Genomic DNA, 18,438 nt, shown 5'->3' on the forward strand with positions numbered 1-18,438 from the left:
AAGACAAAACGAATGCCAAAAATAGAGAAAATAAACTCCATTTTCATACTTTTCACTAATGCGATGTGCACTCATCCAACTTTGGTCCATAACTATGTAGGGTACAAGATCCATCATCATTAACCATGCAATATGTGATTTTCACTAGTGTAATTGAAGGTAAGCCCAACCCATTCAGAAAAACATTTTTCATTATTCGCTAACACATACAAAGTCTATTATCTTAAATTCGATAAAATTTTGACAATATTTCACTTTGGTCTCTAAAATACAAGAAATGAATTATTATTATTATTATTATTATTATTATTAATAATATAATTAATAATAATATAATTAATAATAATAATAATTAATATTAATAATAATAATAATTAATATTAATAATAATAATAATAATAATAATTAATAATAATAATAATAATAATATCTAATATTATTATTAATGTTCTTTTTATCATCAATAACAATATTATTATTAATAATAATTGTAAGAAGAAAAATATTAATAATAATATATTATTATTATTAACAATGTTAATAATAATAATAATAATAATAATTTTGAATATTAATTTTATAATGGTTTGAATTTCGATTTGTAGATTTAGAAACATGTTTAATAATGAAAAATAATGCAAAATGTATTGTATTTTTATTTTTATTAGTGAATTAATTAAATATGCTTTAAAATATCCATAATTTCATAAACGTGGATTAACTAACCACGTTTTAAAAACCATTGTCTCCATTAAAGGAAATTTTAGTTAAATATGATTTAAAAAAACTACAATTAAAGGTTACGTTTTTATTATTTTGGACCACACTTTTTTAATATGATTTATTCTCTTTTTTTTTTAAATGTCATTGTCACAAAATTGTGGATTAAATATCCATGACTTAAAAAACCTGTTCTAAAGTGATTCATAAGCCACATTTCTAAAACTGTTGCATTTTTCATTTTTAGGCCACATCTATGTGTTTACTTTTAAATCACGATTTCAATGGTTTTATAATGTGATATTTGGTTGGCATTAAAACCATTACATATTCTATATTTAGAAAACAATTATATATGTGTGACTTAGTTCAGTTTGTGTTGTGATTCTTGGATGAGCTCAAGCTTTTTGGGCAATTGAAAATGAATGTTCTCCCCCACTCTTTTGTTGCCTAGTACAATCATAGTTTGCATTCCTTCATAATTCTTTTAGAGTAGATACTCCATGTGTTTTTTTTTTTAGGTTACTCAATCTTGATAAGCGATTCATTACGTCATTAGATGAAGAAAAATATTATGACTTATAGTAAAAGCCTTAAACATTAATGGCTTGAGAAAATTTTATGCGAGTGCCATGGTGGAGGAAAAATGTTCTTGTCGAAATGTATAGAATGAGAGTAACGAGAAAAAGAGGTAAATATATATATATATATATATATATATGTATGTATTTACAGATCTTTGATTTCTCTAAATGAGATTGAGTAATAGAATATATATATATTTTTTTTGTTTTTTTATGGTGCTCCTTGCACATTATTAAGCTAATAAAGTAGTTAAATTATTGGTATTAGAAGTGAGTAGGTGCTCTTATATAATTTTATTATATCAAATACTATTTAAGATGGAGGGATATTCCAAGGAGTAATCAGTTTCTTCAAAAACAACTATGACTCGACACTAGGATTTATATACTCATAACAATTATTTTATAATAATTTGACGGAAAAATAAATTACCGATGACACAAATTTATTAAACAGAATGTATATTATATAATAAGGATTTCGATTTAGTCCCACACCTACAAACACGTCTTCCATTGATTTTTTTATTACTACGTGCTTTATCATTTGTTGAATAAATAGAGACTTGACTCCGACTGATACTTTAAGAGTACTATTATATACGCGCATTATCTCTTTAAGCAGGTGAGTTTTCACCTTCTGCAATGGCTTCCAACAAAATTCAACGCAGCTCTTCATCACACACTCAGAATTTTGATGTGTTTGTTAGCTTTAGAGGTGCAGATACTCGTAACGGTTTCACAAATCATCTTTTTGCAGCCCTTCAAAGAAAAGGAGTTGTTGTCTTCAAAGATGACCAAACAATCGAGAAAGGGGACTTCTTGGAGTCGGAGCTCTTGTACGCAATTGAAGGATCACAAGTTTTTATTGTTGTCTTCTCAAAGGACTATGCATCATCCACATGGTGCATGAAAGAGCTTACAAAGATTGTTGAATGGGTTGAAGAAACGGGTCGAAGCTTGCTCCCTATTTTCTATGATGTCACTCCTTCTGAGGTCCGAAAACAGACTGGGGAGTTTGCAAAAGCTTTTGATGAACACGAAGAAAGGTTCAAAGATGACTTGGAAATGGTAAAAAAATGGAGGGCAACTCTCAGAACATGTAGCGATCGTTGTGGGTGGGATGTTCAAAATAAGTAAGTACACATAGCCATATTTTTATGTGTTATATATTTTATTTTGTTTTTGAAAGTCTTAACTAAGCTCTTAGTCATTATTGAACTTTGGCTGCACAGGCAACAATACGAAGAAATTGAAAACGTCGTTGAAAAGGTAATCCACATATTGGGTCGAAATCAAATTTGGAGTTTTGAAGATGATTTAGTTGATATGCATTCTCGTGTTAAACAAGTGGAAGAACTTCTAGATTTGAGTGTAAGTGATAGTGTTCGACTTGTGGGAATATGTGGGATGGGTGGAATAGGAAAGACGACACTTGCAACTTCATTGTTTAATAAAATCTCTCATCAATATAATGCTTGTTGTTACATTGATGATTTAAGCAAAATTTATTTTGATCTTGGAGCATCATCTGCACAAAAACAACTTCTTTGTCAAGTTCTAAATCAAGGAAATATTGAGATACACTATGTTTCCCATGGAACTATGTTGATGAAAACTAGGCTACGTCACTTAAAGACGCTTGTTGTTCTTGATAATGTTGATAAAGTTGAACAGTTAGAGAAATTGGGTTTGCATCCTGAATATCTAGGTGCAGGATAGTAGAATCATCATAATTTCTAGAGATTGTCATATCTTAGAAAATTTCAGAGTAAATGAAGTTTACAATGTTCAACTCTTGGAAGACACTCAAGCTCTTCAATTACTTTGTAAAAAAGCTTTCAAATCTAATGATATCAAAGTAGAATATAAAGAGTTGGCATTTGATGTTCTGAAGTATGTGAAAGGTCTTCCATTAGCAATTAAAGTATTGGGCTCATTTTTACTTGATCGAGATGTTTCTGAATGGAGAGGTGCATTGACTAGAATGAAAGAAAATCCAAGCAAAGATATCATGAATGTGTTGCGAATAAGTTTTAACGGATTGGAGAATCTAGAGAAAGAAATATTTTTAGATATTGCTTGTTTCGTATCAAGTCAATATTTCTTTTGGGAGTCAGAAGTGAATAAATATCTAGGCTATCGACAATTTTATCCCGATATCGGTATGAAAGTTTTGATTGAGAAATCACTTATAATTTGCCAAGGAGGGGAAATTAAAATGCACGACTTGTTGAAAGAGTTGGGTAAGAGTGTTGTCCGAGAAAAAGAACCCAAGGAACCAAGAAAGTGGAGTAGGTTATGGAGCTACAAGGATTTTCGAAAAGTCATGAAAATAAATAAGGTAAAATAATTCTTTTAATATACATTCTTAGCTCGTCATTTTTCATAAATTTATAAAATTATTGAAAAAATGTAATATTTTTTCCTCCATAAAATGTTTTAGGAAGCCAAAGATGTTGAAGCTATAGTTATTGACGTAGATCAAAAAGAGTTTCTCCAAGGAAGAATAAAAGTGGATGCTCTCTCAAAAATGAATCACCTAGAGTTGCTCATTCTTCAAAATGTGAATTGCTTTGGAACTCTCAATTATATTTCTAATGAACTAAGATATCTATTTTGGAATCAATTTCCTTTCATGTCTTTACCACCAATTTTTCATCCAGATCAACTTGTAGAATTAATGCTGCCAGATAGCAATATCAAGCAATTGTGGGAAGGAAAAAAGGTACTATATATTGTTAGTTTTTAGATTTCTTTGTCTAGAACAAACCAAAAGATGCTCTATGTCATATTTTCTCAACTTTCTTTTACAAGATTAAATTTCCTCTCTATTTAAATGATCAAATATAAAGATACTTCTTCTGGGTGGAGAGTTTAACTGTGGGTTATGACTCACCTTTTCTATTTTCTTATCATAATTGGGAGCTTACTTACCGTTGACAATTAATTGAAATTATTTGGAGGTTACTTACCGTTCACAATTAATTGTTATTAAAGGGAGGTTACTTACCATTAATTGTTTTTATTATTGTTGTCTCCTAGAACCACTATATTTCGTGGCTTCCTTCAAGCAATGTAACACAAACAAACAACAACATACACTTGCTTCCTCTCTCTTTTCATATACTCTATTTCTTCTCTTAGGTGTAAGTTTTTAACCCATCGGGGCTATTTATCTATTAGCCTGAGAGGAATTCATTGTACTCTCAGTACCATTATAGTGGAAGTTTTGGCTCTCTCGTCGGTGGTATTTTACCTCTATTTAAAGGGTTTTCCACCTAAAAATGTCTGGTATCATTATCATTTTCTTTGTTAATTTAATTTCTCATAAGCTTTGGTTGAAATTATCACACATCCACACACGATATCCCTACAAATTGGCATCAAAGCTTTTCGATAATACAACAAGGATTTGTTGTTCAATAATGTCGAAATTCGATATTGAGAAATTTGATGGTAAAATCAGCTTTGCTATCTGGCGAGTCCAAATGCTACATGTTCTCACCCATAATGGTTTAAAGAAAGTTCTGACAAGTAAAATGATGAGGCTAACCACTATGACGAAGGAGCAGTGGGATGAGATAGATGAAAAGGCATTGTGTGCAATCCAATTATGCTTGTCTCGTGAGGTGTTGTGTGAGGTCATCAACGAGAAAAAGTCTCTATACATGACCAAAAGTCTTGCAAACAAACTCTGGTTAAAAACTCTTTGCACTCCGAATGTCTGAGGGTACTCCCATCCAATCTCACCTTGATGAATTTAATTCCATCATAATTGATTTGGAAAATTTGGATGTTAAAATTGATGATGAGGATAAAGTCGTTCTACTTAATGTTTCTCTACCACCCTCGTATCAACAATTCAAAGAAATTATGTTATACGGTAATTATCTTACCTTAAGCTTTGATGATGTCAAGACTAATTTACTAGCCAAAGAAAAATTTGATACTGAAATTCATTCTGGAAGTTCTGGTGAAGGATTAGTAGTTAGAGGGGGAAACCAAGAGAAAGGTAGGAATAGTAAATATAAATCTAGGTCAAAATCTAGAGGCAAAAACTCTGAATATTGTCGTTATTGCAAGAAAAAGGGACACGAGATCTCTGAATGTTATAAATTGAAAATAAGCAAGATAGAGAAGATAAGGGAAATGGTAAACAAGCAGAAAAATCTGCCGAAGCCAGTATTGTTGAAACTGAATCTGATGGGGATTGTTTTGTAGCTTCCAACACTAAACAAAGATGTAAAAATGAATGGATTCTTGATTCTAGTTGTACTTTTCACACGTCTCACAATAGAGACTGGTTTAGCACATATGAACCAGTTTATAATGGTCTTGTTTTGATGGGAGACGATGCTCAATGCAAAGTTGTTGGTGAAGGAACAATCAAAATCAAGACACATGATGGAATTGTTAAAACTTTAACAGGTGTCAGATATGTCCCTGAGTTGAAACGAAATCTCATTTCCTTAGCCACCCTTGAATCTCATGGGTGTAGATACTCAGTTGAAGGTGGAGTTTTAAAAGTTTCTAAAGGAGCTATTGTATTACTAAAGGCAATTCGATGTGATAGTTTGTATGTGTTGCAGGGTTCAACAGTTACAGGTTCTGCAGCTGTTGCCTCACCCAACAAAGATAACACCAAGTTGTGGCATATGAGATTAGGCCACATGAGTGAGAAGGGAATTCTAATCCTTAAGAAGAAGGGTCACCTTGGTAACCACCGTACTGGAAAGGTTGATTTTTGCGAACATTGATTTTTGGTAAGCAAAAAAAGGTTAGTTTTTCTAAAGCCATACAACAGAACCAAAGATACTTTGGATTATATTCATTCAGATCTTTGGGGCCCATCAAAAGTTCCCTCCAGAGGTAAATGTCATTATATGATGACAATTATTGATGATTTCTCACGAAAACTTTGGGTGTATTTTCTCAAACATAAGAATGAAGCATTTTCCACTTTTAAAGAGTAGAAATTATTGATTGAGAATCAAACTGGCAAGAAGATAAAGAGGCTAAGGACAGACAATGGCCTTGAGTTCTGTTCGAATGAATTCAATGATTTCTGCAAGAAGGAAGGCATTTCCAGACACTTCACCATCCCAAGGACTTCACAAAAGAACGGGGTTGTAGAAAGAATGAATAGAACTATCCTGGAGAGAGTTCGTTGCATGCTCTCCCATTCTCGTTTGAGGAAATCTTTTTGGGCTGAAGCGACTTCAACGACATGTTATATGATAAATCGCTCTCCTAATAGATCAATTGATTGCAACATTCCAGAAGAAGTTTGGTCAGGTAACCCTGTTGATTATTCTAATATTAAAATATTTGGTTGCCCTGCTTATTCTCATGTAAACGAGGGAAAATTAGAACCTCGTGCTAAGAAGTGCATTTTCTTGGGTTATGGTTTAGGGGTTAAAGGCTATCGTTTATATGACCCGGAATCTCACAAAGTAATTCACAGTCGGAATGTGACCTTTAATGAAAATGTTATGCTCTCTTCTGTAAAAGATACTGTCATTTCCTCAATTGATACAGGTGACCAGGAAGATGCTCAAGGAAAGGTGGAGTTTGAGATTAAAACACCCGCTCATGAGAAAAACGTTCCCAATTCCTCAAGTACTCAAGATGATCAAGTCACTGTTATTGATGGTACAAATGAACCTTTGAGTCCACATGAGCAATGTCCACCTCAACGACGAGGGTTACCACAACCGTGGTCTATGGCTCAAGAACTTCCACAACAGAGACCAAGAAAACCAACTCAAAGATTAATTGTAGAATCTGCCAACATTGCTTATTCTTTAACTATTGCATAAAAGATGGGTGAAGAAGGTGAACCTAAGAATTACTCTGAAGCTATCTCTAGTGACGACTCAACAAAGTGGATTGATGCTATGCAAGAATAAGTTGAGAGTCTTCTCAAAAACGAAACATGGGAATTGGTGAAGTTACCAGAAGGAAAACAAGTCATTAGTTACAAGTGGATCTTTAAGAGAAAAGAAGGGATCCCTGGTGTTGAGATTACAAGGAATAAAGCAATATTTATCGTAAGAGATTTTGATCAAGAGAAAGGTATTGACTTTAATGAAGTATTTTCTCTTGTTGTTCGTCATACTTCAATACGTATATTACTTGCTTTAGTTGCCTTGTATGATTTGGAGCTGGAACAATTAGATGTGAAAACTGCTTTTCTTCATGGTAATCTTGAGGAAGAGATTTACATCCAGCAGCCTGAGGGGTTCGTTGTTCCTGGAAAGGAGAACCATGTATGTTGTTTGAAGAAATCTTTTTACGGCTCGAAGCAATCACCAAGCCAATGGTATAAGAGGTTTGATTCTTTCATGGTTGGACATGGCTACTCCAAAAGTAGCTATGATAATTGTGTCTATTTTCAAAAGACATCCAATGGGTCATTTATATACTTGTTATATGTTGATGACATGTTGGTTGCCGCAAGAGATAAATTTTTAGTTAACAAGTTAAAGGCACAACTTAGTAGTGAATTTGATATGAAGGACTTAGGTCCTGCCAAGAAAATTTTAGGAATGGAGATCAACAGAGATCGTCAAGCTGGAAAAAAAATTCTATCAAAAAAGAAGTATGTTCTTAAGATGCTTGATAAATTTGGAATGCGAGATTGCAAAGCTGTTAATACTCCAATTGCCGCCCACTTCAAGTTGTCATCAGATCAATGTCCAAAATCAGACGAGGACAAAAGGCGCATGTCACATGTCCTGTATTCAAATGCAATTGGAAGTCTCATGTATGCTATGGTATGTACTAGACCTGATTTAGCTTATGCTGTTAGCATTGTTAGTAAGTTCATGCATAATCCAAGCAAGTCACACTGAGAAGCCGTTAAATGAATACTTCGTTATCTAAAAGGTTCTCCAGATCTTGGTTTGGTATTTGATCAACATAGAGTCGATCCTGGAGGAGCAGTTGGCTATGTTGATGCTGACTATGGTGGTGATTTAGATCAGAGAAGGTCACTTTTAGCCTACATTTTTACCCTATGTGAGTCTGTTATTAGTTGGTATTCTTCACTTCAAGCCATTGCGGCTTTGTCCACCATTGAAGCAGAATATATCGATGCTATAGAAGGTATGAAAGAGGCTATATGGCCTCGAGGCTTGGTAAGTGAACTTGGTCTTTAACAAGATGTTCTTGTTATATTTTGTGATAGTCAGAGTGTTGTCCACTTAACCAAGAACAACAAGTATCACTCAAGGACCAAACACATTGAAATTAAGTACCATTTTATCGGAGACATTGTTGATACAGGAGATATAATTGTTGAAAAAATTCATACGGCCGAAAATCCTGCAGACATGTTGACCAAGCCACTTCCACCGGCTAAGTTCGATCTTTGCCTGAACTTAGTTGGTATTATCCATACTTAATCAAGGTTTCATGGCGAGAGAGTGATCCAGTCAAAGGCAAGTCAAGGTGGAGATTTGTGGGTTATGACTCACCTTTTTTGTTTTCTTGTCATCATGATTGGGAGGTTACTAACCGTTGACAATTAATTGAAATTATTGGGAGGTTACTTACCGTCCACAATTAATTGTTATTAAAGGGAGGTTACTTACCATTTTGTTTTTATTATTGTTGTCTCCTAGAACCACTATATATAGTGGCTTCCTTCAAGCAATGTAACACACAAACAACAACATACACTTGCTTACTCTCTCTTTTCATATACTCTCTATTTCTTCTCTTGGGGGTAAGTGTTTAACCCATATAGAGAGAATTTGTTTTAGGACTATTTATCTATTAGCCTGAGAGGAATTCATTGTACTCCCAGTACCATTATAATGGAAGTTTTGACTCTCGTCGGTGGTTTTTTACCTCTGTTTTAAAGGGGTTTTCCACCTAAAAATTTCAGGTACCATTCTCATTTTCTTTGTTACTTTAATTTTTCATAATCTTTGGTTGAAATTATCACGCTTCCACACACGATATCCCTACATTAACTTTTTTTCATCTTTTAGTCCTCTAGTTGCACAAAAAAAATTAAAAAAATTAAGGGTTATCCTTTTTTAATGGAAAACTAAAATTTTCCTTACTTGTGTTTCAGTGTCTGCCTAATTTGAGAACGCTGGATCTGAGTCACTCAAAAAATCTTATTGAGACGCCAGATTTAACTGAGGTTCCAAGTCTTACGATTCTGAATCTTGAAGGATGTATAGAAATTGTGCAGATTCATCCATCCATTGGTATTCTAAGAGAACTTTGTCATTTGAATTTGAGAAATTGCAAAAAACTTGTCCTTAATCCAAATGTCATATCTGGGCTCAGTTCTCTTAAATTCTTAACTCTCTCTGGCTGTTCAAAATTAGTAAATAGTAAGATGTTAATGGACCCAAGGCACACAGAATATGTGGAGAAAGTTGATAAAAATACAAATGTCATCCAATTGCCAACATCCTCTGTATACAAACTTCTAATGTTGCCTTTCCAATTTTTCTCCCAACCAAAACCTCAAGATTCACTTGGTTTCTTATTGTCTTCTTTGTCTTGTATCCCATGTTTGTCGTATCTTGATATAAGCTTCTGCAATCTACTTCAAATCCCAGATGAAATTGGGAACTTGCGTTCTTTAATAAGATTAAATTTGGGGGGAAACAAATTTGTGACACTACCAAGCACCATCAAGCAACTTTCCAATCTTGAACATTTGAACTTGGAACACTGCAAGCAGCTGAAATATTTGCCCGAGCTTCCTACAATAAAAGAAAAAAGAATTGACAGATACCACTGTGGATTATACATTTTTGATTGCTCCAAGTTGAGTGATATGGAACACTGCTATAGCATAGTTTTTTCTTGGATGATGCAAAATCTTGAGGTGACGACTCCATCCGTTCATTCGTTTCTCACTTTTTCTGTGTACACTATTTATCTATAACTGAATTTGGTGGTTTCAGGTTTCCTTAATGCCTCCTATTTCCTCAAATAACATGTCAATTGTTATTCCTGGAACTCAAATTCCAAAGTGGTTCAATAATCAAAGTGCAAGTGCGTCAATTAGTGTGGACCCATCTGCTGTTATAGATGACCCAAATTGGATAGGTGTTGCCACTTGTGTTCTATTTGTCACACATGAAGATCCTATGAATTTGGGTGAAGAATATCATAATTATCGTTTGCATACTAGTATTGTATTCGGTGTCAATAATGTTTACCTTTGGCCAAAAACTTATTCAGTAGTTCCAATACATTTCATGAAGGATCTGGTGACAGTTGAATTAGATCACTTGTTGACAGTGTTTTACTCACGAGAAGAATTCATTCATCTTCTAAGCAGATATCCAAATACCATGCATGATCTTCATGGAGTTCAATTTGAAACTAATGTTAAAAGTCGTCAAGGTTTACGTGTTGTGGTGAAGAATTGCGGGTATCGTTGGGTATTTAAGGAGGATCTTCAACAATTAAATTCAAACATGTTTTTCGGAGGAAATTCTTCATCTCCAAAGAGAAGACTCCTAATAAGTGATTAACCATGGAGAGCCTTCAGCTTGGAAATTTCTTCTCAACCACCACTTCATCAAAGAAATGTTAGGTAAAATTTAATACACATATATTACGAATGTCATAATTATTAATAAATTACTCTATTTTTTTATTAATGACAAAATGTTGGTTTCTATCTGATATATTAAAGTTAAAATTTGTAGCACTCATCCATTTTTCTGGATGAAATAACTGAGGCAATCTAACTCCTTACATCATTTTACTAAGTGTCTAGTTTTACAATTTTCAAAGATGTGAAAATTGAAATGTAAACAAAAGCTAAAACTAAAAAAAGTAAATCTAAGAAATTATGTACATTACCTTGATAATCTCCTTTTAGAATTTTAGGAGTTATTTAAAAATTTAGTATAATTATGTGTGTACAAAGTTAAAATAGTTTTAATTTCGAATGACTTAAGTTTGTACAAATTTAAGATAGTTTTAATAATAAATTGACAAAATTATAAAATAATTACTGAAATAAGTGTGATTTAAAAATCTTATATAATAAGAAGAGTAATATAAAAAGAAAAATATTTATAAACTTAGTTTTCAAATTTTTGTTTAAAAGTAGTGTTTTGATCTTTTATAAAAACATAATATGATTGGTCCTTTTGCTTAGAACTATATGGTGCATAGGAGATATGTCTGAAGTATTTTGAGATTGTTTTTAAGATACCTCAGGGAGATCTAAGGCACATAGGACTAGATCTGCATGATTGAGTTCTATTATCAATCACAATATCAAATCAAATAAATATTAGTACAAGACTTGAATCACTTACCACTAGACTTCCATCTTCAAAAACAGAAGTGCAGCACAGCAATCAGATATAGATCCCAAGCATGTCCCAGTGGAGTTGGTGCATATAGATTATTATCATCATATGCAACAAATTAGCATAGAAACTAGATATTTGGTTCCAATCCATTAACAACACTTTTCTCATTGCATACGTAAGATACAGATTAATTTTTAAATTCTAAATATAAATATAATTCCTGAAGAAAGACCCCAACAAGGAGAAAGTCGCTTTTCTTTTCAACTTCCTCTGAGATTTCAATTATTCTTAGAAAAAAATCAAAAAACACGAAACCTAGTATTATAGACGTAAAAGGAAAAGTATATTTACAAATTTAATAGAATTATGTGTATATTAGAATATTACAAATTTACCTTGATAGGGATTATTATTATTATTTCTATGATCCTGAAATGTATTGATGCTAAGGATGCCATTAATTGTTGTTTTTCTGCTAAGAATAGTTCATCTTGTTCTTGCACACTATTTTGAGTGCAAGGCTATCTTTGCTTCTTGAATTATGCTTTATCCATTCTTGAATCCTGTTCTTGCACACTAATTTATTATTGAACTTCATCCACCATTTTATCTTTATCTTTCTTGATAAAATTCTGATTTCGACTCCTTCATATGGTTGTGTCAAAGTATAATCCCAGGCTACTCTCCAAGTAACAGCTTGAGAGTCTATGAAAGACATAAGCGTATATCTTGGTACAAATGTAGAATTTTTGTCAAAAATACGTATACACTTCATTTATTTCTGTTGGAAATATTGAGGGTAATGTTCCAAAGTCAACAAACTATTTTATGAATTCGAACCATCTTGGAAATTTTAAAGATATTCTTTTTTTCACTAGTGCAAAATGGTAAAACAACTACTATTTATTAAATGCGTTTTTACCACAGACGTAATCTTACAAAACGCAATGACATTTTTTAATTTATTTTCATTTATGAGTGCGGCTATTTGTAACAACCGTATTCATTAATCAAGCGCTTTCATTTATGAGTGCAGCTATTTGTAGCAGCTGCACTCATAAATCAAATTTTACCCTAACCAAGAAGCGCGCCACTTACGCTTTTCATACTTTCTTCCTCCTTTGGCGTTTGTTATTCCTCATTGTTCCTCTCCATTCTTGTTCGCTTCTGCATCATTCTCTTACCATTGTGAGTTTTTGGAGTTTTATTTCTTTTTCTTCTTCTTCTTCTCATCTCCTCTTCTTCGTCGTTCTTCTTCGTTTTTTCTTCTTTTCACACTTTGTTTTTTGCATTGGTTAAGTATATTGTTTCATTGCCTTCGCTCCTATTCATTGTGCTTTGTTGTGGTCGTCATCGCTGCCGCTCTCGTTCCACTCTTCACCAACGTTGCCTTCAAGCACAAGGTTGGTGCTGTTTTAAATTTTTTGATTTTTTTTAATGTTAAGCATTTGTTTATTTTTTATTTTTTATAATTTATATTTTTATGGCTCTTGCTACTATAACCACCCCAAACACTATTTTTTTTATATTTTTTTGATAAACATTGAACCTCCAAATCAGAAATTGTATTGATACTAGATATAAAAAAAAATAGTAAATGAAATAGGACACATATAATTTATTGGTGGGTTCCTTCGTTTCTATGATTTCTTTTATTTAGTATTTGTTATAATTTGTATTTATTATTGATTTATATCATGTTAGTTGTTAGTTTGGAGTAGAATTATCGTGTTGGTACTGAGTTCGAAGGTGTTCGACCCTCGACAATTTATTTGAAATCCTGAATGACTATTACAAAATATAATGGATCGAAATTGGATTAATGTTGTTCGCATAAGTGATGAATACGAGAGAGGAGTAGAAGAATTTATACAATTTGTGCAACGTAACACAAATAATAGTAGTCTGGATGGAGCAAAGATCAGGTGTCCTTGTGTTAACTGTTTGAATGGAAGGATACTTGATGTTAAGATAGTCAGGGAGCACCTTTTATGTGATGGGTTTCTTCGATCTAATACAACTTGGACATGGCATGGTGAATTATTAAATTTACCACACGTTTCCGTAACTGAAGAATGGGGTCCACCATGGATGATGCAGTACATGATGATGTAGATGATGATCGATTGGAGGACATGATTCGTGATATGGGAGTTGAGTCTTTTGCAGAAGCACGTGGATATGGAAGTATGCCAAGAGATGCAGAGACTCCATTGTATCTTGGATCAATAAGTTCACACGGTTGTCGGCGGTGTTAAGATTGATGAATTTGAAGGCAATAAATGGATGGAACGATAAAAGCTTCATGGAATTGTTTCAATTGTTGAAGGATATTCTTCCAGAGGAAAATACTCTACCTAATCATAATTATGAGGCCAAAATGATTCTTTGTCCAATGGGTATGGAGTATAAAAAGATACATGCATCTCCTAATGATTGTGTATTATACAAGAAAGATTTTGAATTGTTGAAAAGTTGTCCGAGGTGTGGGTTATCACGTTAAAGTTGAAACACAAAGATGATGATACTATTGAAGAGATAGAAAAGCATGGACCCCCAATGAAGGTTATGTGGTATCTTCCTATCATTCCAAGATTGAAACGTTTGTTTGCAAACCCAAACGATGCTAAGAATCTTAGATGGCATGCAAATGAGAGGAAATGTGATGGCATGTACCGACATCCAGCTGATTTTATTCAATGGAAGAAATTTGATGATGAGTTTCCAGAGTTTGGTAAAGAATCAAGAAATACCCGACTTGGTTTAGCTACACACGGAATGAATCTGATTGGTAATATGAGTACAAATCACAATTCATGGCTTGTGTTTACTAGTTATTTACAACTTACCTCCTGGATTATGCATGAAGCGAAAAATACATGATGTTGTCTATGATGATATACGATCCGAAACAACCAGGGAATGACATAAATGTTTATCTAAGTCCCCTAATTGAAGATTTGAAGTTAATGTGGGATCAGGGTGTTCAAGTATTTGATGAATTTGCTAATGAAACTTTCAAGCTGCATGCCATGTTATTTTGCACCATCAATGACTTTCCGGCATATGGTAACTTATCAGGTTATAGTGTTAAGGGTCATAAAGCATGTCCAATAGGCGAAGAAGACACCGCTTCTCAACAATTGAAACATGGAAGGGAGACAGTATATCTTCGACATCGGAGGTTTCTTAGAAGTCATCATCCTTACCGAAGGTTGAAAAAAGCCTTTAATGGATACCAAGAGACTAGTGGTCCACCAACTCCATTAACTGGTGTTGAGGTTTACGAAAAGGTAAATAACATAGACCACACCTTCAGTAAGTAAAAAAAAAGTCATCTGTGACAAACATTTGGAAGAAAAAATCAATCTTCTTTGATCTTCCGTCTGGTCGAGGTTAGAAGTCAGACATTGTATAAATGTAATGCATGTTGAGAATAATGTGTGTGATAGCTTAATTGGTACACTTAACATTAACGGGAAGACGAAGGATGGTCTAAATGCTCGTTTAGATTTGATTGGGATAAACATACGAGGCGAGTTGGCATCGATACAAATGGGTAAGCGTAAATATTTTCCCCCAGCCTGTTACACGATGTCAAAAGATAAAAAAGTAAGTTTCTGTCAATGTCTAAGGGGTGTGAAAGTTCCACAAGGACATTCCTCAAATGTGAAAAGCCTAGTGTCAATGCAAGATTTGAAGTTAATTGGGTTGAAGTCTCATGATTGCCACATCTTGATGCAACAATTGTTGCTCATAGCTATTCGTGGGATCTTACCAAAAAATGTTAGACATACCATAACTCGTTTGTGTTCATTCTTCTCTTCTATTTGTTGTAAAGTCATTGATCCATTAAAATTAGATGAACTTGAAGATGAAATTGTTGTTATCTTGTGTGAATTGGAGATGTTTTTTCCTTCATCTTTTTTGACATCATGGTTCATCTACTTGTGCATCTGGTTAGAGAAGTTAGATTGTGTGGACCAGTGTACTTAAGATTGATGCATCCTGTTAAGCGGTATATACAATTTTTGAAAGGTTATGTGAAAAATATCATCGTCCAAAAGCTTCAATGATTGAAAGGTACATAGCTGAAGAAAGTATTAAATTTTGTTCAGAGTACATGTCAAAAGCAAATCCAATAGGTCTTCTAGCTAATTCATGGCACCACAGGCGTTCTACAAGTAAATGTTTATGTGGTGTGAATATTGTAAGCAAATCTCGATAAAAAGTCTTGCAAGCATATTTGTATATATTGAATAACATAGATGAAGTTATACCTTACATAGAAGCTCATAAAGACATTATGAAGGCAAATAACCCAAGACAAGCAAAGAAATGGGTTTTGATGGAACATAGTAGAACTTCCATGCCTTGGTTTAAAGATGAGGTGTTAAAGGATTCAACGGCATCAAAGACCTTGACTTGGTTGGCTGTTGGATTGAAGTTTGATGTCATTTCTTGTAAAGCGTACAAAGTAAATAATTGTATATTTTAGACGAAGTCTATGAATGAAAAGAGTACAATTCAAAATTCTGGTGTTACTCTTGAAGCCGAGTCAATGCAATTTTCTACTTCAAAAGATACAAATCTTGTACTTGGATCAATGGCATACTATGGGTTTATATAAGAGATATGGGAGGTTGACTATACTAAGTTTTTTGTTCCAGTTTTCAAGTGTAAATGGGTTGACAATAAAAGTGGGGTTAAAATTGATGAATTAGGATTCACACTAGTGGACTTTCAAAAGACAGGGTATCGAGATGAGCCCTTTATAATGGTTCAACAAGCATCTCAGGTTTTCTACGTCCAAGATCCTACGTCAGAATATTGATATATTGTTTTACACGGAAAAAAACAAGGGGAGGCCATAGATGATATTGAAAATGGTGACCCCGGTTCATTAACAATGATAATTAATAAAGATGACGATGTACTTGATGATGTACATGCAACCCGCAAAGACCACAATGAAGGAATTTATATATGAACATTCATAGACTATGGTAATAAATTTAGAAATATTTTTTATAATATACATTTAGAATTTTATGTATTTGTTTTATATGATTTTCTTTCGATGCAGATTAACTAATGTATGTTACCTAATTTTTTAACACAAATATGGATGACGATTAGACTCCAATCCGACCCCGATTCGGACAAGGTAGCAGAGGACCTAATAGATTGAAGCGTATCTCATTGAGACGTGCTGCTGGTGAGAAGACACATGTTGATATTGACGTCAACACTGGAGTGGCTTCTAGTCCTAATGTTGACATGTTTAACAACTATCTTGGAGTTGTTTCACATGAGAGACTCTCCATTTTGATTAATTCATGGGATGATGTATCAGAGGTGGATCGAAACATGATCTGGGAAGATGTTCAGGTAAGCTTTACATTATTATCGTTATCATATATTGCCTTTTAACATTCATTGATTAAGACTTAATGTGATGATATTGTTTTGCATGCAAATTTTCAAATCCCTAATGTGGAACTGCTTCGATCAAAGATTCTATCCAATATCGCACTTAAATTTCGTCAATTTAAGTCAAGACTGACAACAAATTATGTTTTTGGCAAGGTTAAAGGCGAAAGTCCTTGTTTAAAGTACAAATATATTGATGAAGAGACACGTCTTCTTAAAGAAAGCCGTGAAAATAAAGCTTGGGTGGTAAGTGAAGTTACTTATCTATTTTTATTTATATAACATTAATAACTTAATATTATTTGATTCACTTTTTGTATTTCATTTATGACAGGATCGTTAGAAGAAAGCTCAAGACATAACTTTAAAGAATCTTACCCCGCACGTACTGTCTCGTTCGGGGTACCGAAAGCTTGAGCAATCACTGCTGGTGGAAAATGACCAATCTAGACAGGGGTTTAGGTCTGAGAATATGGATACAAGGGTCACTTCTCCTCCATCACCACCTTTGCACCATGTAAAATGGAAGATGGCCCGAATTAAGAAGTCAGGTGCAACAAGTTCAGAGCAAGTAGGGGTTATCATCGAAAAAATCATAAGTTATTTTTAGTCTCTTAAAACATTAATTATATTAAAAACTTATATGATTTTGGTCTCTTGCAGGATACCTTGGACTCCCAAGGTAATTTTGTTTCTCAAGGTTGTCACGATATCCTGGTTGAAGCAATTGGACAACCTGAGCATTGTGGCCGTGTTCGTGCAGCTGGACAAGGGGTTGGAATTAAACTATATTTTGGAGCAGCACCACGACACTCATCCTCCTCCCTCAAGCCATTGTAAATCTTCAATTTAAGACTATGTGTACATCAAGTGCAGCTATACTGCCGCACTTATAAATGTAAAATAGCCGCATTCGTTTGCCCTTTCTCCCCTAGTGTTTCAACCAGATAAACCAAGAATGTGTATCTGGATTGAAAAATAATACATTGGTCCATGCATCCATATAATCATAATAATTATATTGTTGTGGACCAAACATTCTTGAAAACTATTTTTTATTGTAGAGAGGTTGGTTCCACTCTTAAGGGGTTAGGACTTGTATAATTTTTATTTTGGAGAATTGGATATTTCCTTCATCATCTTTATAATGGGATACTTCTATGGATTCTATATCCATTGTTGAACAAGATGCTTTGATGTCTCCAAATCCAAAAGGAAAGCTTGAAGACCTTGCTGCTAGGTGTGTGTGTGTTGTCTAGTTGTTTGAAACTTGTTAATTCACTCCTTAAGATGATCCAAGTTCATTTGAATCTTTAACCTTTTGAAAATATGTGTTTTCTAAAAAGCTGTAAAAAATTCAACAGGTTGTTTTTCAAAACAACAGGTTGTTTTAC

At 33.6% G+C, this 18,438-nt stretch overlaps 1 pseudogene; it reads left to right on the plus strand.

Moving 5' to 3' along the window:
• Positions 1–1,913: 1,913 nt before the first annotated feature.
• LOC137806317 (disease resistance protein RUN1-like) lies at positions 1,914–10,816 on the plus strand (annotated as a pseudogene).
• The last annotated feature ends 7,622 nt before the right edge of the window (positions 10,817–18,438 follow it).

This window comes from Phaseolus vulgaris, chromosome 11 (assembly GCF_000499845.2).
Source record: "Phaseolus vulgaris cultivar G19833 chromosome 11, P. vulgaris v2.0, whole genome shotgun sequence".
NCBI lineage: Eukaryota > Viridiplantae > Streptophyta > Magnoliopsida > Fabales > Fabaceae > Phaseolus > Phaseolus vulgaris.